The sequence below is a fragment of the Camelus ferus genome, chromosome 4 (assembly GCF_009834535.1).
Source record: "Camelus ferus isolate YT-003-E chromosome 4, BCGSAC_Cfer_1.0, whole genome shotgun sequence".
Classification (NCBI taxonomy): Eukaryota; Metazoa; Chordata; class Mammalia; order Artiodactyla; family Camelidae; genus Camelus; species Camelus ferus.
In genome coordinates this window covers 62306671-62329389 of record NC_045699.1, presented here as the reverse complement: position 1 = coordinate 62329389, position 22719 = coordinate 62306671, and the positions used below count along the sequence as shown (strand labels likewise).

The 22719-nt window shown below is 46.7% G+C and overlaps 1 non-coding gene across 1 annotated transcript; it reads right to left on the bottom strand.

Annotated features, from left to right (window-relative positions):
• Positions 1-8388: 8388 nt before the first annotated feature.
• On the bottom strand, positions 8389-8496 carry LOC116663437. Its single transcript, XR_004319691.1, has one exon. It is a non-coding gene; the product is annotated as a U6 spliceosomal RNA (small nuclear RNA).
• Positions 8497-22719: the final 14223 nt, after the last annotated feature.

Below are 22719 nucleotides of genomic sequence, written 5' to 3'. Positions count from 1 at the left end.
AAATAGACTCCCCAAGGGATTCCGAAGCAGATCATTGGCAGATCACACCTGGGGCTCACCCCACCAAGTTCTAGTGCTTCTCAGACTTGAACGTGTACAGAAATCGCCTGGGCATGATGTTCAAATACCCTTTCAGATTCAGTAGATACGAGGCAGAGCCCGAGAATCTATATCCTGTCACACACTGCTCCCTGGTGATGCTGACCACACGGTTGACACCTTACTCTCCTCCCCTGGGCACACACTGGGGGCAGGTAAGTCACAAAGCTAACAGACATGCACTCAGCTGCCTGCCCCCAGGAGAGCCTGATGTTTTACAGTATCATGTCACTTGCTGAAATTTCTTCCGACCCTCAAATCTAACCACTCACCGCCTCCTCTATATTCCGTATATCAGATATGGGGACGTCCCAAAGTGTAGACGAAAGAACAGGCAGAACGTGCCAGACTCCACTCCTTAGGGGAGTGCCACAGAGCTCTCCCGGGTGACCCCAGAGTCCGGCAGCCACAAAAACTGGTGAGTGCTGTGGGAATCTTAGGTGACCCTAACTCCCCAGCGACCCCTTTCCTCTGTCTCTTTCCCACACAGTCCCAGTATTATTTCCAGCCCCCTTCCTGAATCTTGTATTATGTTAATAGTTCCCTAAGTATTTTTAATTAGGTTTTCCAAGCAAAAGAAAGTTTCCAAAGTTAATTAAAAGTTGCCTCACTGTAATTGTATAAAAGCAGCTTTTGCTTCTGAAAATTAAATTCTTATAATTAAACTCCTCTATCCGTTTAAAGATTCCGGTGGAATGTTTATTGTTCGTTTATTATGAAGCAACCTGGGGAGGGAATGCTGCTTCCCACGGCCAGGAATTGGTCCACCTGACGCCCTGTCATGGACACTCAAGTTTTCCCTCCCTTCGATGGCTTTGTACCTCTGGGAAAGAAAGATCAAATCCTATGTGGGCATAGGTGGTTGTGGGAAAGGCAGGCTTGAAGCTCATCCCCCAATCCTGGCGCACTTTGTGTGATAGATTACATCCTGACTTGCTTATGTATGTGATCCCTCCCTGGTCGTCCCCCATTTTCATCAGGATTGGCCATGTGACTTCCTCTGGCCAATAAGTGGAGGAGAAGTGATGTGTGTGACTTCGAGGAAGAAACTGCAGGAGCCAGCACACGGTTTCCCAAGATCGTCCCCGTGTCTCTGCGGTTCTGACTGACAGTGTCCCAGACAGACAGAGGCTGCTCCAGCAGCCTGGGACCTGGAGGAAAACACAGCTGACTCTGACATCTCCTAAGTTTTGTGTGTTACTGGTCTCTTCGCCAGGACAGCGCCCATCTAATTCTGATGACTCGACTTAGGTGTCCCTTCTTATAAACAGTCCCTGGCCAACAAGGCAGGATTAGTCATCCTTCCTGTGAACGCCTACAACGTCTCAGGCTTTCTGATCTACCAACATCCCTGCGGCTGTGTCTAAGCGAATAAATGCCAGGCTCCTCTTAAAACTGAATCCATTGAAAATAGATGCTGGGGCTTCTATCTGTGTACCTGTTATCCCATACAATGGGGTTCCCATACTTCCTGAGTGAACAGCTAAGCTTTGGGGGTCAGACAGATCGGGGTCCATATCCCAGTTCCACTGCTTACTCTCCTAGTGATGATGGACAGGTCATTTAACCTCTAGGCTTCAGTTTTTCCATCTTTAGGATGGATCTAATAATAAAGCCTCCTGTTGGCTGCTGGTCCTCGCTCCACCTCTGCCGGGGTCCATCCTTCCGGGATGCTGGTAAGGACAGGGGAGTTATGTAAGCTGTGAGCTTCCCCACTTGCTCCCTGTGTGGAGCCCCAGGACGGCCAGCATTAGCTCCTCTCCAGACTTGCCTGAGGAAGTCTGAGATTTGCTCCCTGGGCAGCGATGCTGATAAGTCAGCCTGGCTAGGCGACTTGGATATATGGCTACATGATTTATCACTCAACACAGAATCCAGCTAGAACTGGGAGGAGAAACAACAGGTTGACAAGACTTGGAAGGTAAATCTTTCCTTAGGCTGGAGGCTCACTGTGGCCACAAGTCATAATCTTTCCTATGTTTCATTTATGGTCTGGGCACAGCCCCTTCCAAACTTTGCTTCGGACCTTTTCTAGGATGGTGGTTCCCCCTCTGGGAAGCAGAATAAAAGCTTCCCCCAAAGATACACATGTCCTAATCCCCAGATTACATATATTACATAGCACAGAGGAATTAAGACTGCAGGTGGAATTAACATTTTTTAATGGGGGTCCTGGGGATTGAACCCAGGACCTTGTGCATGCTAAGCACGTGCTCTACCACTGAGCTGTACCTGCCTCCCCCCACAACATTGTTGTTCAGATGTCCTTAAAAGAGGAAGATTATCCAGATAGCCCCAGGAGAATCACAGGGTACTTAAAAGTGGAAGACGGAGGCACAGGAGAAGCTAGAGTTAGAGAGATGCAGAGATGCTGGGCTGCTGGTTTTGAGGATGGAGGAAGAGGCCGAGGGATGCAGGTGGCCTCTGGGAGCTGGAAAAGGCCAGGACACAGACTCTCCTCTACAAGCATCCAGAAGGGACACTGCCCTGCAAACTCTTTGATTTTAGCCCCGTGAGACCCGCTTCAGACGTCTCACCTCCAGAATTGCAAGGCAATAAATACATGTGTGTGGTTTGAAGTCACTAAATTCATGGTCGTTTGTTAAAGAGATGAGAGGAAACGAATACATGTGCATTTACTGTTTCTTCATTTCTACACGTCCTTCCTCTGATGATATGTCACTAGCACCCAGTGGGTTTTCTATTTTCAGGGCATCAGGGAATGGAATATTCACAGGTGGCTTGGATGGAGATTTTTGTTTTTCCCAAATGGGCTTTCCTCTTGAGATTAAAAAAAAAAAGTAACTACTTCGCCAGTTCTGCCTGTTTTTCCTCCTGGTTTCATCTCTCTGCCTCAACAAGAGCTGAGTGGTCTGTAGAGTTTCTCCTGAATTTACCAACTACTGCTTTGTTTTTTTTTTTTCCCTAGCTACCCTGATGCTTTTTCATCCTCGTAATCCACAGGTTCCCTCTGATCAATACTTCACATTGAGTATCAGCCCACTTTTCCCAAGTACCCTTTTATATTTTTCATCTCCCCGTTGAAAGGAGCCCATTTGTGATTTTTCCTCACTTGGTACTTCCCTCCCTTCTTCCCTCCCTCCCTCCATCCTTCTCTTTCTCTCTTCCTTTTCTCCTTCCTTCCTTCTTATTACTTTGCCACTATTATGGATGAAGAACGATACTCTGAACTATTATAATTCTGTACACTAAGCAACGGAAAGTACCAGCCATTCTCTTACCCAACACCAGCTCCCTTTTTGCCAGACCCAGAAACAGCCTCCTCTCACCACCGTGAATGGCCCTGACCTACTTTATCCCATTGTTCGAGGTGTTGCCATCCCTCCGTGTATTTTTAAACTATTATGTCATGTCCTCTAAATTTAAACTTTCTCATTGCTCGGCTACCCAGAGGCTGACAAACTTTTTCTGTTTCTGTTTCATTTCTATGTACTCTGGAGGACCAAGAGTAAAGTTCCGTCCAGAACAATCCCAAAAGGTCTGTCTTCTGGGAGGGAGTCACCTGCACTGACTCCTTTAATTTTAATTTCAATTCTTCTGATATTTAACATCCCCTACATCACATAGTTTCAAAAAAGGCTACATTCCAGTGGTGGGGAGCATAGGATTGGGGCAATTTGCCCTCAGGTTGAAGTTCAGATGTGGGATATACATTTTCAATATCACAGTTAGACTCTCCTAATGCCTAAGAAAGATGACAATCGAAGATAGGAGATAGACAAATACAGATGTTAAAGGTTTTGTTTAAAATCCTCTCTTAGTTTATTCCACTGAAACTCCACTCATGAATTTTTTTGTTTTTTTGTACAGAAACAGACCTCACAGACATAGAAAACAAACTTACAGTTACCAGAGGGGAAAGGTGGGCGGTGGAGGGATAAATTGGGAGTTCAGGCTTTGCAGATACTAACTACTACATATAAAAAAGATAAACAGCAAGGTCTTACCGTATAGCAGAGGGAACTATATTCAATACCTTGTAATAGCCTATAATAAAAAAGAATATGAAAAGGAATATATATATGTATAACTGAATCACTAAGCTGTACACCAGAAATTAACACAACATTGTAAACCAACTATACTTCAATTAATACGTTTGTACTTTTTATGACTGAATAATAACCCCCTGTGTGTGTGTGTTGAGCTCTTGTCTGTCGGAAGCAGTGGTTTGTGACTGTCAGATCTCCTTGCACCTCAAGTGATGGATGTTGTCCGGGAGCCCAGGATGAATTAACCCCATAGTCATGCCCAGGGTCTGAGAGAAGCTGCTTCGGTTTCCAAGATGGCGGGTGATGCTGTGTGTGCTGTGAATGCTGCTGGTCTGGTCTTGACAGGGAGTAAGGACAGCCTTGTATAATTCATGGTCTTCAAAGCCTGTGCTTGTCTGAGTCTTTTCCAGAACACTGTTTTCCTTGGTCTTTTGGAGACAGAGAGCTGGGATGATTGGATCTCGAGATCAAATGGACTGTTTCTAACCATGCCATCGCCTTCCTATTAAATGCCTTCCTCTTTCCTTCATTTCTCCCTGTCTTCCTTTCACCGACTTCAGCTGAGCATCTCTTTTGTTTCAGGTCCTGTGCTGGTTAATGGGGGTCTGTGATGGAAGGAGACCTGTTCCTGCTCTCCCAGTCCTGACTGGGACACGGTAAAGAGACAGACTGGATGCATCATGGGAAGTCCTGGGGTTGAGGAAAGCCACGACTCTATGGAGCCAGAGGGATCTGGGGGGCTGGGGCACAGAGGCTCCTGAGAAGAGGAGCGGCCCTGGCTATAGGCGGGGGAGGCATAATACAGCCTCTTGATGTTTCTCAATTTAGCTGCCCTGTTCTTCTGACTCCCCATCCTCAGGCCAAGTCTGGGAAGCAGCTCTCAGCCAACAGCATTCACAGGGCCCCCAGCAAGTGCTGGAGGGGGGCCCAGAACAAAGGCATAAACCTCACACCTGGCCTGTCTCAGTCGCGCAGCAGTTGGTTCCTTGGATTGCTACTCTGCTTGGAGCGTTGTTTTCATTTACGTTCTCCTGAAGTTGGGATCATTTTCTCCCTCTTTCTTTGGCAAACTTGACTTAATCTTATGTCATACTTAGGAAAACTCAGAGCTGCAGAGACCTCAAAGCCAGGCGGGGAGGGAGAGGGGGAGGTGGGAACTGTGTGAGATACCTAGGTTTATATATATATAAGCTTTTCAAAAATACTCTAGGTGAAATTCATGTAACATACAATTAATCATTTGACACGTACTGATTCAGTGGCGTTCGGTGCAGCCACAACGCTGTGCAATCTCTCCTCTCTCTGGTTTCAGAACATTCCGTCACCCCGAAAGGGAACTTGTCCCATTAAGTAATCACTCCCCATTTCCTCCCCCCCCCCCCCGAGCCCCAGCAACCACTGATCTGTTTTCTCTCATTACATTCATCTATTCTGGATAGTCCACATAAAAGGAATCATATAATACATGCCTTACAGCTGAATTGTGTCCTTTAAAATTTGTATGTTGAAGTCTTAACACCCTGTACATCAGAGTGCGACTGTTTTTGGAGACAGAGCCATTAAAGGGGAAGTTAAGTTAAATTGAGGTTACAGGGTGGGGCCTAACCCAATATGATTGGTGCCCTTCTAAGAAGCAATTAAGACACAGAGGCATGCAGAGGGAAGAGTGTGTGAAGACACAGAGAGCGCATGACTGTCTACAAGCCAAGGAGAGAGGCCCTGTGGCACCTTGATGTGGAACTTCTAACCTCCAGAACTGTGAGAAAGTACATTTCTGCTGTTTAAGCCACCCAGGTTGTGGTATTTGGTTACAGCAGCCCTAACACAGTGACCTTTTTTAAAAAATAGACTTAGTTTTTAGTGCAGTTTTAAGATCATAGCAAAATAGAGCAGAAGATCCAGAGATTTCCTTATACCCCCGATCTCCTACATGTACACACACAGAGCTTTCCTCACTGTCACCATCTTGCAGTGGGCTTCAGTGCCTGGCTTCTTCCACTGAGTGTCATGTTCCTGAGGTTTTGCCATGTTGGAGCAGGCATCCTTACTTCATTCATTTTCGTGGCTGCATAATATTCCACTGTATGGATATTTATCCATTTATCTATACATTTGTCTGTGGGTGGACAATTTTATTGTTTCCACCTTTTGGGCTGTTGTTAATGATGCATATATAGACATTCTTATATAAGTTTCTGTGTGGCCATTTTCATTCCTCTTGGATGTATATCTATGGGTGGAATGGCTCATGGAGTAACTCTATGTTTAACTGAAGTGCTTATATCCTTTTTCTGTGAAGACAATTATTTGCAATGTACCTACTGCCTCTCCAGAACCTGGTATGATGTCATAGTGGAGAGTCTGACTCTGGTTATGAGCTGCCTGGTTCATAGCTGCCCTCATTCTTTATTAGCTGGGGGACCTTGGGCAACTCACTTAATTCTGTTAACTCATTTTCTTGCACTGGGTCTTGTAGGGCCGTTGTGCAGATTAAATGGAAATGGGTGCAAAGGACTTAATATATGTTAGTCATTCAGGAAATGCTCATTACTTTAAAATCCCTGCAGGAACCTTCATGCACCTAGTAACAGCTTACCTTATTGGCTATTCTTTATTATAGTAGTTCATCTTGAGGAGTTGGACATGTGAGTGATCAGGAGACGGCCTTCGAGAGGAGAGAATGAAGCAAGTAAAGGTACAGTGTAGGAACACATAGGGAAGGTGCACTTGGCTGGATTTAGATGTGTGATGGGGCGTAGCAAGAGTTAATTTTCAAAAGTAGGTGGGGCCAGACTTCAGAGGCCATGAGGACGCCCTACTTCCAGGAGGGCCTTGAATACCAACTTCAGTCTCAGTCTTGAGAATTCCAGAGCACAGGGGCAGATTGTTATGGGGACTGTAGTGATGAGAGTAGGTAAGTGTGCCCTCTCCTGCCTGAATGCACAGGAATCCCTCTGCAATTGCAGCTTTGCTTGCCATATTTCGTGATATGGGAGCTTGACAGTTATACTCCAAATTTTCAAAATTTGTGGGACAGAAGAGATCTATTTAATGCAGAGGTCCCTAGAACAGACCCAGAAAAATGTGCCTTTACCATCATAATAATCTATGGAAAGGCCACCACACAAGCACTCTGCCAAGTCTTGCAAAAATAATACAACAAAGGAGAATGCAAGTGAAAAAAAAAAAAAGACATCATGTTGTAAACCAGAGCTGGCAAGAAAAAAGAGATATAGTTGGCATGAGAGAAAATGTTTTTTTGAATCCTCAAGATTTTAACTCAGGAGTAAAGGAGTAGACGGCCATAGCAGGTATTTTTCTAAAATCAGTATTTCATAAAGCCAAATTTACTAGCTTACATAACTAGCCTTTGTTATGAACTCAGGACTCTCCAAACATATATTAGTGTATATTTAACAAAATATGATATATTATATATCAAAATATATATTTAACGTATTTAAAGTACATAGATATGTATATTTATTATATTTAATGTATAATAAACATATAATCATTTACATACATTACTGTTTTAATAATTAAATCTTGTTTAATAAAAAGAATACTTGTATCTGCTTTAAAAATGAAACGATATGATTGAAAAAGAAAATAATTGGAAAAGAAAAGCAACAGAGCTCCTACAATTAAACTCACCAGAGGCAGCCACTTTTTTTTATCTTTACTGAGATGATTTTTAATATTGACAAATCTGGTTCATGTTGGGAGCATGCATCTCCTAGAATTTGTATTTATTATATTAATTAATTTATTATTTATTTTTATTGAAGTATAGTTGGTTTACCATGTTGTGTTAATTTCTGGTGTGTTGCATAGTGGTTCAGTTATATATATAAATATATGTGTATGTGCATTTTTTTCAAATTCTTTTTTTGTTATAGGCTATTACAAGATATTTAATATAGTTCCCTGTTCTATACAGTAGGACCTTGTTGTCTATCTATTTTATATATAAGAGTTAGTATCTGCAAATCCCGAGCTTCCAATTTATCCCTCAACCCCCTTAACCCCTGTTAACCATAAGTTTGTTTTCTATATCTGTGAGTCTGTTTCTGTTTTGTAAATAAGTTCATTTATGTCTTTTTTTTTAGATTCTACATGTAAATGATATCATGTGGTATTTTTCTTTCTCTTTCTTACTTACTTCACTTCGGATGACAATCTCCAGTTCCATCTATGTTGCTGCAAATGGCATTATTTCATTCTTTTTTATGGCTGAGTAGTATTCCGTTGTGTATATAGACCACAACTTTTAAAAAATATGGAATGCTTCTCAAATTTGTGTGTCATCTTTGCACATGGGGTAATTCTAATCTTCTTTATATAGTTCCATTTCTAGTGTACATGCTGCCAAAGTGAACACTGTATTTATTGTATTTAAATGCTGTGTCGAACTTTCACTGTTTTTTCTAACAATGCCCTATTTTATTTCCAGTTAACTTCAGAGCTTCCCAGACAGGTAACCTGGGGGCTGGCAGTGGATTTCTGGGAGGAGGAAATGGCTTCTGACCTAACATCTTCCTTGGAGCACTCAGTGCCAACATATACAACTTTTCTAAATTAAGAAAAGATGCCTCCAGACCAACGGACTCATTGTCTGAAGTAAGCCCTGGTTCTTGCTGCAATGTTTCCCAGTGTTTACCTCCTCTCTGCCACTGGAGTCATGTGAGAAGAGCACAGGGTTAGACTAAGAAGGTCTAACACACCAACCCTCAGGTGAACTTGGCTAAGTTCCTTGCCTTTTCTGGGTCTTGATTTACCATGTCTGAATAAGGGAATTGGGAGAGTTGTTTGTATTTGTATTGGTTGGGGTTCAGGTGCAAAATCCCTAGCGGTCTTACTGTGGAGTATTACATTACTTACAGAACCGTTGGGAGCAGTGAAGAAACAGATTCTAGGTTGAAATTTCAGGAGCATCTCCCAAAACCACACACAGAACTGGGCTGCCACAGGAGCTGCTGCCACTGCTATGATTTGGAAGTTGCAGAATCAGGAGAGGTGTTTGCTGAATTGAGAAGCCCCCACCCCTGCTGCAGGTAAAAGCCATGTCACCTCATCTGTGATCCAAACTGGCAGAATGGTTGCCCTGTGCACTGCCAAGCTCTGGGACCTCCTGGTACAGCTGCCCCAAAGACACCCATGACCAAGCATGTCCCTTTCAGAGAGCCCTAGTTGCTATAAGAGATACTGGCTCTTGTGGCACAGGGAGATTCTTGCACCTGCCTGATGGGGGTCTTGCCCCTTGCTTCTGAGCTGTGCTGCTCTGGGGACCACTTCAAGGATTCCTACAGTCAGGGAGTCCCTGATGCTACCCTGTTAGCAAGCAGTGCCCCATCTTATGCCCTTCTGAGGAAGCAGACTGGGGCCGAGGTTGTCCCATGATAGTCCTTTGAGTCAGAAAAGTTGGACTTAAGGAGACTCCCTAGTGAGCCTGGCAAGTGGGAGTGGATGAGTTGAAGCCTAAGGTTCTTGCAGGCCTAGAATTTAATCCTTATAAGAACTCATGGCTATGTGATTGATTAGTTCAAGTTTCCGAGAAAACAGAACCTTAGGCAGAAGCTCGTGTATTACAGCTTTTGGAGAAGGCGGTCCCAGGAAGCAAGAATGGGGTTGGGGCAGTGAGGCAAGGGAGGAGTTCTGGAGATCTCAGGACATACGCCGCTGGGTCGACCAGCTTTGTGCAGCTCAAGGCACAGCTCCGTCAGATCCCTGCAGAGGGCTGTGTGAAGGTATCGTATCTCCCATCTGTCCAGGGGAGGAAGGCAGAAGAATTTTGCTACCATCTCCCTTCTCCTAATTGTCAAACTTTGCTCTTATGAGGTGTTGGCTCTCCCTGTATGGCCAGGTTGTTCAACTTTACCCCTTTAGCAGCCTCCGGGAGCTACATCCTAACTAAGATGGCCAGTGAGTGAACAGGAGTCAGCAGTACATCCAGCTCTCCGCTGCATCCTGCATCCTGGGTCCTGCTTGGGTGATCCAGGGCTCATGTGTGGTACCATTGGCCAATCAGGGGCCTCAGGTAAGGGACAGGTGGTGAGAGGTGCTGGCTGGTCAAACTCACAAGCAACACAGAGGGAGGATGCAGCACCTCCAGCTGTGTAGGGGGAACGCTAAGATGACAGGTCCTCATCCTGAGGGTGAAGATGATGTTCAGCGAAGCTCCCTCCAGCACAGACCCCCACCTCCCCTCTGTGGCTTGAATGGAGTGATCTTCCCAGAGGGTCACCCACAATATCGAGCTGGAAAATCACGGCCAGAGGCAGTGGGGAGGTGCCGACTGCTGGGTCTGGTGGTGATCGATTTCCATTTGCATAATGTTGACATCTGGGCTCCTGTCTTCCAGCTCTTACACAGGCTGGCAGGGCTGGGGTGGGGAGTTGGGGAGGGTGGTCTTTGGGCAGAGAGGGAGGGACCGGGAGGATTTGGCTAAAGGGGATGTGTGGCCCCAGAATGCTTTTAGCCACTTTGTGTGGGCTCATGGAGCTGAGACTGGCCAGAGGATTTGAGGCGAGATGCTGGGTAGAACTCTCTGGATTTGGGGATATGAGACTTGAGAATGGATTCCCAGAGACAAGTTGGCATATGGATTGTTAAGTCTCAGGCTCTAAAGGTCAGAAGGGGCCTCAAGAGTCACCCTACTGAGCCCTTCTTCAAGATTTGACCCCTCTCTATGCCATCATCTCTGCCGGGATGTTCAGATTTCACTCCCAGGGACGGGGAGCTCACAGCCGTATTTGCTGGTCTGGCCCAGGGCAGCATCCTGGAGTTTGTGATTTTTCTTTCCTGGGTTGAGAAGTCAGTTCTTTGCTTGTCCTTCATGAAACATAGATTCTGACCTTTGCTAGTGAACATTCCGCTGGTCCCGGTCCCTCTGAAAGGCCAGCATCTGGGGCGAAAACCCACCCTGCAGAAGACCAGCTGTGCGTCTCTGAAGGCACATGGAGTTCCAACCTGCCGGGTCTCGGAGGGGTGGAACCAGCAGCCTTGGCAGCCGGGCCCCGCCTTGTGAGCCCCTGATTACAGGCTGCCAGGCCACAGGTGTGCCATTTCATTAGCGCCAGCAATCAGAGGCCAGCCTGAGCGTCGCCTGATGGCAGGAGATGGAGGATAATAAGGCCTTTCTGTCTCCCCCCGTCCCTCCGGCTCCTGCGTCTGGAGCTGGGAGCACGAACTCCACGCCTCCCCTTCCCTTTGCAAACAGAGCTTCCAGCTCTCATGAAATCACCGGCTGTCAGGACTGGAAGGAGCCTGGGAGCTTGTATCCCCCCACATTTTTCCTGGGCCCTCTCATCTGTGCTCTTAGCTTCAGGTGCTGCCTCCGAACTGGCCTCCCGGACTAGTACATCCGGCCTGGGTGCTCCTGATCACAGATCATGGACACCCCCATCTGGGTGACTGTAGGTGTCTCCCACTCAGTATGTCCCAAACCCGATCGACTATCTCCACCCACAACCCCGTGCTCCTGGGTGAACCCTACCCAACCCTCCCTGGCCTCTTCCCTCCCCACGGGCACCAGCGCCCTGATTCTGAAATCAGCTCTGCCCACATGACTCCTGCCCACAGCCCTTTGCCAGCTCCTCATTGCCTTGTTATTAAGTTCTAACTCCATCTCCTGCCCATCTTTCTAGTCTCATCTCCAACCCCCTTTTCTCTTGCATTTAAGTCCCCAGTCAGATGAAACCATGTGTGATTCCCCCGAATACGCATTCTCTTCTGTACGCCCGGCCTGTTCTCTCCAGAGAACGTCAGCTCTTTGATCTGAGCGTATTTTTGTACCTCAGACCCTCCTTCGGTGTTGCCGTCCCTCTGAAGCCTCCCTCAATGTGGCAGAGGTACGTACCGCTCCTCTTCAACTACTTCTGTAACCTATACACACATTCGTTTCTTAATTCAACTGCCGTTGGTTTGTTTTAACAAGTATTTGTTCACGATCCACTAGGCATTTGATCCCTGCCTTCAGACAGCTTGCAATCTGGTGGGAGAGCTTGACATTTAACACACATACACACATACTCACTCACTCACTCACTCACTTGTAAATTGTGATGTGCAAAACAAAGCAAAAGATTAATGAAGAATAGGACACACTGGTAAATGGTTAGCTTGGGGAGTCATGGGAACCCTCACCAAATAAGTGACATTTGTGCTGAGATCTGAGTAAGAGTCCTTTCTTACTTCCTCAGGGGAAGAACAGAGAAAGAGCAATGCAGACAGAGCAAACGGCATATGCAAAGGCCCTGAGGCAGGAATGGGTGTGGTGCATTCAATAAAGTGAAGAATGTGAGAGCGGATAGATCTCAGGGTGCACGGGAGTGGGTGGGGTGAGACCAGGCTGGAAAGAGAGGCAGAGGTCAGACCACGCAGGGAGACCGGAAGGTGCCTGGGACCAAGATGGTGCCTTGGATGGAGATGTGGGTGCAGGAGGGTATTAAGAATTCTTCCAGTTGCCAAGATAACCTTCAGCTGAGTCTGCCTCTCATGCAGTCTTGGGGTAGGGGCGCTGGTAAGGGAGGGAGAGGAGGTCGGGATGTGTCCATGGCAGGTGATGTGGAAAAGAGATGGTGCTTGCAGGGTGTAAGCTGAGTCACTGAAGCAGAAACACATGCTGGGAGCCAGAGCCAACTGGGAGAAATTTAAAGTCCACATTCAGGAAGCGCAGAGGGAGGCTGGAAGTGACATTGGGTCTTTGACCTACAAGGTGAGGTAGGGGTCAGACTTAATGTCTTTTGACTCTCAAAGCTACAAGGTGATCCTGGCAGCCACCTTTGTAACTTTGACATCAAGGCCGACTCTCAGTAAATGCGCATGGACGTGAATGGAACTTGAGCGGTCCCTTAGACCTGGGAGCTCTCTGGAAGGTCTTAATCCCAGGCCAAAAAGGGCTTTGGCATTCTTCCACAACCTCCATTCTATTTGCCACTCCAATTTCTACTTCTCCCGTTAACCAGACCCCCTTCTCTTCCCTGGCCACCCCTCTCTCCGTCTCTGGCTTGCAGAAAGTGTCTGGTGTAATACCTTTAAAAAAATGCATTTAAGCATGACCCCCTCTCTCAGGTAGCTCCTGCTCCTTAAATAGGGGGATCACTGAGCTGCCTGGGGGAGGGCTGCGTTGCACCCTGGGGCTGGCCCTCTCTCCGCCAGACCCCTTCCCCAGCTCGCAAGCACTTAGAGCAGCCCTTGCAGAGTCAGCGATAACGGATCCCTCCGAGCAGGAAACACACAGTTCAGCATTCAGCTCGAGGCACTGATGTGCCTGGAAGAAAATGTTTAGAGTCCAGGTTGGGAGTTGGGGGTGGGGCTGGGGCTGGGATTCAGAGTGATTTGTGATGATCTCAGCAGGGACACTTTCCAGAGCCCAGTGGGGGCCGGCGCACACTAGGAGTCCAGGGAGGACCTTGGAGGGCAGGATGAAGGTACAGAGATCCCATTTCTCAGTCTCCCGGGAGGGCAGCAGGGGTGGCCATGCGTCATTGAGGAGGCTGACCTGGGGGGCAGGGATGGAAGCAGCTGTAACTTGCTCTGATGGAAGGGACAGTCGTCGGCACGCCCTCCCACAGCCCACTTCCCCATCTGCACAAAGGAGACAGACGCCTCCGGGTACCAGTGTAGGAAAGACTAGAGAGGAAGTTTGTACAGTACTTGCTCAGTAGATGCTTCGTATTTGGGGGTTCATCAAAATTGTGATCATCACAGCCAACATCGGTGGCTGTGAGTCTTCCTCGGCTCCAATCCCTTCTCCCCAAGCCTCCCCAGTGCTCCCTTACACACCACGTGAGCCCATCAGCCCCTCGGAGGGCCTCCCTTTGCCTGCAGGATGAAGCCACAACTCCTTAGCTCGGCGTTCAATGCCCTCCCGGTTCTCTCTGACTGAACTTCCTACCACGTTCCCCACACCGCAGACATCCTGAACCCTCTGTGCCCTTGACCCTGGATGCTGTCAAGTGCATGGAATGCCCTTTCCCTCCTTCTCAGCCTGGGAAACACCACCTCCTCCTCCTCGAAGTCCAGCTCAAACCTCATCAACTTGGTTAAACCCCTTCCTCTCGTGCTCGCCGACTTCCACACGTGGCTGCAGCGGGGCGGTGGGGAGAAGGGGCAGTGAGACGGGATGGCTAAGAATGCCTGTGCTCTGGCCCTCGCTAGCTGTGTGCCTTTGGGCAAGTTACGCAACCTCTCTGAGCCTTAGTTTCCTCATTCCTGTAGACTGAGGATGGCTATCTCTCACTGGCTAGAAGATGGGGGAAATGTACAGTTTGGGAAGGTGCATGGCCCAGGGACTGGGGCTTAATGAAGGGCTTAACCAGTGCTAGTTGCTGTAATTGCTCCAGTGCTGTGTGGTTGGCCACGTTTGTATTTGTCTTGATCGGCCATGGCTCCTTTGACTTCCTTAGGCCTTAGTTCACTCCTGCGTACGATGGGGACTTGGTAGCCATCCTTTGAGAGCATAACTGTGTGGAGCCCAGCTCAGTGCCTGACAAGGAGTAAATGCTGTTTGCTGCCCTTTCTGAAGAGACCGGTCCTGTTTTCTGTGTCCTTTGCTCCTGGCTCGGTGCTGGGCCTCGGGCATCAAACACCCACTTAGGGTGTGTCCTTTTCTCTCAGGTGATTGTGCTAAAACACAACACCATTTCAGTCCGGTGCTCCCTGGCTCTCGAGTCCCCCCTACAGCTCCCCAGGACCCTCAGATACACTCTAAGCTCCTTCACTGGCCCCAGGAGGCCTCCTTCTGGTTTTCCATCTCTGGCTGTGCCTCCACTCAATGCTGTAAACGGGTCACTCAACCCTGAACTTGGGCTTTGGCTTGTTTTGTATTCTCTCCTTGAACCCCCCTCCACGCCCATGCTCTGTTTCCGGTGAGGTTGGGGGCCCCTAGATCAGTGTTACCATCCTGGCTTTCAGCCTCCTGCTCCCACACCAAGCCTGGGTACCAGGCAGCGTGGCGAGCCCCGAGTCAGGATGCTGGGGTTGGACTCCCTGCCCTCCTGCTTACGAGCTGACTCACCTTGGGAAGTCCACGCCATCTCTCTGAGCCCCGGTACCCTTATCTACAAAACACTGACGCAGAGTGAGCCTCACGGGTTCTTGTGAGAATTAAAGAAATTATACTCCGCATCGTATACACGGGCCTACAATGGTTACCATGCACGGTTGCTTTAAGACCAGAAACGCTTCCTCGAGGGCATGCAGGTAAATATTCCCTCCCTAAATATTTGATTTAAAGAGCTTAATGTGGAGGGCAAAATAAAATAAAGCGGCGGCTTTGGGCCATGTATTATTAATATCCATCAATGGCTGAACACGAGGGCTGTCTGTCTGACGTGCGGTTTCGTGGAGCGGTGGCCCTTTAAACAGGTTTCACTTATTGGAGATTGGGCTGTAAAAGGCTGGAAATGAAATCTCTCTCCAGGTAGAATGAGAAATATGCAGAACAGGCATCTTGCCACAAGGGCTGGAAGGAAGATGGCTTGTAGGACATGGGGACAGCAGGGGAAATACAGTGCATTCATTCATTCACTCAGTCATTCACCTGTTCATATCTTGGGGTGGTTTGGTTTTCACATGTGCACCCCTTCTTCCTCTCTAGTCCTTCCTTCCCTCCTCCCCTGACCCCGCCTGCCTCCCTTTCTTTCTTCCTTCCTCCCAGTCTTTTTCCACACTCAGCACCACCACTGGAGGTAGGAAATATTATCCCCGTTGTAGAGATGAAAAAACTGGGTCTCAGAAAACTGAAATTTCTTGCTAACTCTGCACAATGGGGAAGTGGTGGAAAGGGGTTTGGACTCGCCTGAGGACAGACCATAACCCACCTGAAGGCAGGAGTCGTGTCTGGGTCATTGTTGTCTTCCCAGCTCCTGGCTGGTCTGGCTCCGTGAAGGTGCCAGTTCCTTGTCAGATGATCCAAGAAGGCTTCAGGGAGGAGGGGGACTTGAGACATTCCTTCAAGGACTGGAAGGACGTAGAATTCAAAGCAGAAAGAATGAACTCGATCATCAGTGAAAACCATGGTTACCACTTACCAAACACACACTATGTGTACTAAGTACTGATATGTACATAGTCGCGCTAATCCTCACAACGGCCCTAGGAAGTAGGGGCATCTACCCATTTCACTGATGAGGAAACTGAGGCTCAGAGAGATGAAATGACATGCCCAACACCACACAGTGAGTGAGCAGTGGGGTTGGGGTTGGACCCAAGTCTGTCTGACTCCAAAGTGTGTGGTGCTCTTAACCTCCACGTTAAGCTGGTCTTAACTTTGACCAGGTGAGCATTCTAGCTACAAGCTTTCCTTATTAAAAAAAAAGGAAGTGGTTGAGGAGGTGATGATCTTTCTGGGTGCCCTTTTGCCATGGACCGTGTTTGTGGCTGCTGAAATTGTCCAAACCGTGTCATGTGGGACAACGTCCCTCTCTCCCTCCATTTGGTTCCTTCCCAGGGTTGCCTTTTGCATTTCCACACTTGGAGAAAAGGCGGAAAGCCTCAGCTTCTGTCTCTTGATGCTTTGCAGGAGATGAGGAGCACGTAACTCTCCAGGAATCTCCTCCTGGGAGTCTCCCATGGAACCAAGAGGGGCTACACAGTCCTTCTCAAAGTCAGCGGGCGTCTATACAGAGTTCTCCGTCTGCCGGCAAAGAGATCTACCCTCAGAGCTAGTTTAGAAACACTCGGCTGGCTCAGCCCTCTCCTTTTACGGAGACTGGTGGAGTCATATCTTCTTGTTTATCCTTGCCAAGTCCCCTCTCGTCATCCTAAGGGGAAAGTCGAATCTCATGGCTGTGACCTCTGAAAAATGTCCAATGGGGACTCACCCTACCCAAACAAAAATCGAACTTCCTGCTAGAATCATCTCACCACGGATGCCAGGTTACGGTGTGGGGGAGTCGGGGATGCCTGCTGGGTTTCTGGCTTGAACAGCTGAGGCAGTGGCAATGTCACTGGCCACGACCAGGGTCATGGGAAGAAGAGGGGCGCATGCTGAGCTCCGTTCTGGACCGGCTGAGTTTGACCCGCAGTTGGAGGTGTCCACGGGGAGGTCGGCTCTACGGGTGTGGAGCCCAGGAGAAGGGTCTGGGCTGCAGGTAGAGATTTGGCATCTGACTCCAGTGGTTCGATGGGAAGCCCAGAAGGGATGTGCTTGCCTGATGAGTGTGACTATAATGAGGAGAAATGAGCCCTGGGCTTTGAAGAGGTACTCAGGGGTCACGGACCTCATGAAAGAGACCAAGAAAGGGAAGTCCCGTGCGCTTGGATCTTTCACGCCAGTGCCTCCTCCACCACTGGTGGAGGTTAGAGTTCAGATTTGATCTTTTTGTTCATTTTGGTGAACAGACAACAGTGGCCCCTGAGCTCAGGATGGGGACACAGAGGCATCAAACACAGATCTGCCTTCAAAGAGCTAACGCTCTAGTGGACAAGCCAGACGGTACCGTGCGTAAAGTGTGGGGACAGACGGCTGCCCACCAGCTGGGCACACGACAGGCTGGCGCAAACATCACCTGCAAACGCGTTCGTAAAGGGAAGACCTGCCGAGCAGGCGGCGATACTGCCCGTGGACAGGGAGGTCCCCGCCTCGCCTCAAGACCAAATTGATAACAACTGGTTCCTTCACAGAGCCTGATTTATCTGCCAAGTGGATGTCTCCCCCGTGCGACCGCACTGCTATAGCTGTCACCCCCAATACAAAGGCTAGACAAATGCCCTCTCCAGATCTCAGGTACCAGGAGGAGAATGAAATCATAACTCACTATAGAAGCCAGTGATACATATTTTTACCCTGACGGGTGCGGGCCTGAAGGAGCTCTTCACTTTGTGCGTTTCCTGGCCGCGGACGGGCATCAATCTTCTCTCCAGTTTGTTAACACGGCTGCCACTCAAGCCAGGTTTACCGTCACATGACTGATGGTGCAGAGACAGTTCATCATGGGAACCTTCGCTTAATTTGCCTCGTCCGAATTGTTCCCTGCAGAGCCGATGCCTGATACGGCGCCGTAGATGACATTTCTTTTCTGTTGGAAAAGTCCTTTTGCACCCCCACCCTCTCCCGCCCCCTCCTGTGTTCTCCGCATCTTCTTATTTAATGGAAGCAGTCCATGTCAAAACGATCTGTAACTCTTCAGAATGGAAGTCAACATCCGAAGCCAAACAAAACCCCAGGACACAGTCCTTGGCTCACGTGGAATTGGCTGGATTTAATGCACTGGGTTAATTTCTTTTAGGAGATGCAGCTTGGAAAATTTGGCTATCTTGGGAAAAAAAAAAACCAAAAAACACCTGGTTTCCCACTTTCCAGTTTCTCTGGGGACCACGTGCTTTCTTTTCACAGTTTCTCCTACAGAGCTTTCAAAGTTCTTTCTACTAACTCTTCAAACTGGCTGCAAGTTCCGTTTAAGCACCTACTCTGTGTCAGACATTGAGATACGAGCTTTTCATGCAGTAATTACTTTAACCAGGGGTGGAAAGGTCATTGTCCCCATGGAAGTTTAATGACGTCAGAACTGGCCAGATGCATTAACTCCCTTGGGTTTCTCTGATGCCAAGCCCATGAGCGTTCATTACACCTTCAAGATTAAGTTCCAGGTTTCCTGAGGCCACGGAAGCCTTGGAATTGCCTGTGTGGAGTTGGGGGGAAGGATGCTGTTCTTTCTGCTTCACCCAAAACTGTGTCTCCAGATTTCAGTTCGGTGTTGGGGCGCAGTCTGGATTCAGCAGCAGGATGCCGAGTGCTCTGATGATCTTATTTCTTCCTAACAATTGTCCCAAGTGGAATGTTCGACTTTTGGGCTACCTCTCTCTTTCTCAGCCCCATGGGTTCAAATTCTCCTGCTCTTCGAATCCACAGGCCTGTCTCCAAATACAGTTACATTTGAAATTACTCGGGGGTTAGGACTTCAACACAAAAGTGAATTTTTGAACTCAGAACACATGAATTTTTGGGAGGGACACAATTCGGCCCCTAACAACCCTCAACTCTCCTCTGCCCTTTGTTTGGAATAAAGTTGTGTAGTTCTCTTGAAATTTATTTATAAATTCATTGTGATACCAATAAAAATAATAACAGAGCATGACAAAATTATTCTAGAGTTCATATGAAAATACAAAGCTATGAGGAAAGACAGGAAAAATCTGAAAAGAAGGGTGTGGACTAACCTTATGAGATATTAGAACAGCTTGTGAAATGGTAGTGATGGAAATAATACAGTCCTGGATCTAGATGGAGCGTCCAGAAACAGATTCAAGCACGCGAGAGGATTTGATGTTTAATAAGATTGTTGCCGGCAATGAGGTTCTAGTTGCAGAAAGAATTCAGAGGCGAGACACGGAGGTTAAGAAAGTAAAGTGAGGATTTATTAAGGGATGGATAGTAGGCCCTCAAGGGGAGAGCGGGCAGGCTCAGGTGAGCACCTGCCCTGAGTTTCTTTGGCAAGTTGGTTACATAGGGTGTAAAAATGAATGGATAGAATATTTATTGGAGAAGGAGGGGTTTGGGGTTACTGTCCCTGATTTTCATCCCAGGTCCATCCACGTTCCCGAGAGGAGGAGGGGTGTCTGTCTGTATTTAGTCTGGATCAGAAGTGTCATGGCCTCGGTGCATGATGGGTACTTCTAATCTGCAAGGCTAATTTTATTGTAATGAGGGCATCATGAGCGAAAGGTTACATTCAGACGTTAGAGAGTCCTGCCTTTTCCCACCTTTCTTTGTGGCCCCCAAGCCACTTGTCACCCCAAAATGTGTGGTCTCTAATCAGTCCAGAGGTTCCTGCTTTTCTCTGTCTGCCCCTTTGTTCACATGATGTGTGGTTTCCTGCCTTTTGGCCTGTGGTCCCGCTTTCTCTGCTCATATCTAGCTATCTGCCTGCTCCAACAAGATGGTGTTTCAATCAGTGTGGAAAAGATGGATAAATGGTATGGGGTCTATTAGCCGGTCAGTCGTAGTGGGGGATGGGGGAAGTTACACTCCTACTCCACTCATTATACTGAAATAAACTGCAACTCCGTGAAGATTTAAATGTAAATTATGAAGCCGGAGAGTACTAGAAGGAGATGTGGGTGAAATTAAAAGAATATTGGAGCGGCAAAGGTTTTTCTAAACATGGCATAAAACCAAAAGAGATAAAGGGGAAAGGATGGGGGAAGGATAAATTAGGAGTTTGGGATTAGCAGAAACAAACTACTGTATACAGAATTTTTTTTAACATTTTTTATTGATTTATAATCATTTTACAATGTTGTGTCAAATTCCAGTGTTCAGCACAATTTTTCAGTCATACATGGACATATACACACTCATTGTCACATAGTATACAAAATTGATAAACAACAAGGTCCTACTGTGTAGCACAGGGAATTATATTCAATAGCTTATAATAACCTATAATGGAAAAGAGTATGAAAAAGAATATATATGCATAACTGAATCACTGTACATCAGAAACTAACACAACATTGTAAATCAACTATACTTCAAGAAAAATTTTAAAAACCCAAAAGAGAGAGACAAATGCATTACATATAATTTAAAATATTTCTGTCTGGTGAGAATGCCATACATAAGCTAAAAGGCAAACACTGAACTGGTAAAAGTATTTATGGCAAATGACAGAGAGAACATTTCCTTATTAATAAAAACTCTTGGAAAAATTCCAGCTGAAGAGCAAAAGAGAAAAATGAGTGAAAGATATAATCACACCCTTTCCAAAAACAAAAGGGAATACATGCCTGAAAAGATGCTCAACTTCACTCATAAGAAATAAAATCTAAAATCAAAATGGACTTGTTTTTTATTTATTACAGACCAGTATATATTGAAAAGGGAGACTGGAAAGCTCAAATGGCATTGATAGTACTAGGGTAGTTGATTTGGGTGGGGAATTGGGCCGTATCTAGTGCTCCTAGAAGTTCCGTTTCCAAGTATAGTCTAGAGATGATCTTACCTCTGTATGCAATGCAGTGTTGACTGTGATGCAGTCACCTAGCCTGTGGCACAATTTCTTCATCTGTAAAATGGGAATAATGCAGCCTGATTGGCGGTAACACAACAGCTGCGTTCCTATGAAACCCTCACGTTCCCAAAACTTGTTAGAAACAATTATTTTTGATGAGTGGGGAGGAGAAAAGGGAGCAGCCCACTTCGAACTCACAATTAGTTATTTTCTTGTAGGAGTTTAAATCGAGAGGAAGCTTTTCAAAAATAGCTTTTGAGATTATTTTGTCATGGCACCTCTTAAGGGCAATTGGATTGATTAACCCCAATAAAACGAAACCGAAACAACACATTGTATCGTATCAAAACCAATGAGTTTCCAGCAATCAAAATAAATAACAGCTACCCATTTAGGCACAAGAATAGTTGAAACTATTTTGAGCAGGCCCCCTGCTCAAAGTTGATTTTCTTCCAACTTGCTAGTTTGTCCTGGGATGGAATCAGTGAAGGAGGATACTGTTGTCAACGGTGTCCCCTAGCTAAACGCAGGCATTCTAGTCCCTCTGTGTTAGGAGCATTTGTGCAGGAGGAGAAATGTCTTCAGTATGAAACCTTGGTGTCCCCATGTTTAGCGTGTGCTTCTGAAGGTCAAGGGTCTGGCTCAGCGCCCAGGAGGTAGGAGGCGCACAGCAAATGTTATTCTTATTTCTCGTTTTCTCCGCTCCAGCTCCTCCAACTCTTCCTCCTGGGCCACTCTTCTGCTGCTCCTTTTGACGTTCTAGTTTGAAAAATACCTTCAAGGAATTTGTAGTCTTAGGGGAGGTGGGTGTGTGCCTGACTCATCATCATGCTGTGTGCTGTCCACTTAAAAAGAAAAGTGCAACATACTACTCAGTCCTAAAAGAGAATGAAATGATGCAGCAACATGGGTGGACCTGGAGATGATCAAACTGAGTGAAGTAAGTCAGACGGAGAGAGACAAGTCTCCTATGATATCACTTATATGTGGAATCTGAAAAAAAATGACACAAATGAACTTATTTACAAAACAGAAAGAGGCTCACAGACATAGAAAACAAACTTATGGTTACCAAAGGGAAAAGGAGGGGAGGGATAAATTAGGAGTTTGGGATTAGCAGATACACACTATTGTATACAGAATCGGTAAACAACAAGGTCCTACTGTACAGCACAGGGAACTATATTCAATAGCTTGTAATAACCTATAATGAAAAATGGTGTATATATATATATATGTATAACCAAATCACTATGCTGTATATCAGAAACTAACACAACATTGTAAATCAACTATACTTCAATTAAAAAATTGGCACAGGAATGGAAAAAAAAACACAACCTAAAAGTTGAGAATTATGCTTTATTCAATGGACTTGCTGAGGACTTCAGCACTGAAGACAGCCTCTCAGATCGCTCTGAGGAACTGCTCCGAAGAGGTAAGGGAGGAGCCAGGATACACAGAAGTTTTTGCAACAGAAGCCAGGTAGTCTCTTCAAAAGATTACTGTCAATTAAAGGAAAACCAGACATAATGAATTTAGCACTTTTCTGTGTATTGGAAGATGCGAGAGTCTGGGCTCCTTGAAATCATCCCTTGGATGTGCACCTTAACTATCTAGGGCCAGCACCCTGCTTTCTCCATCCT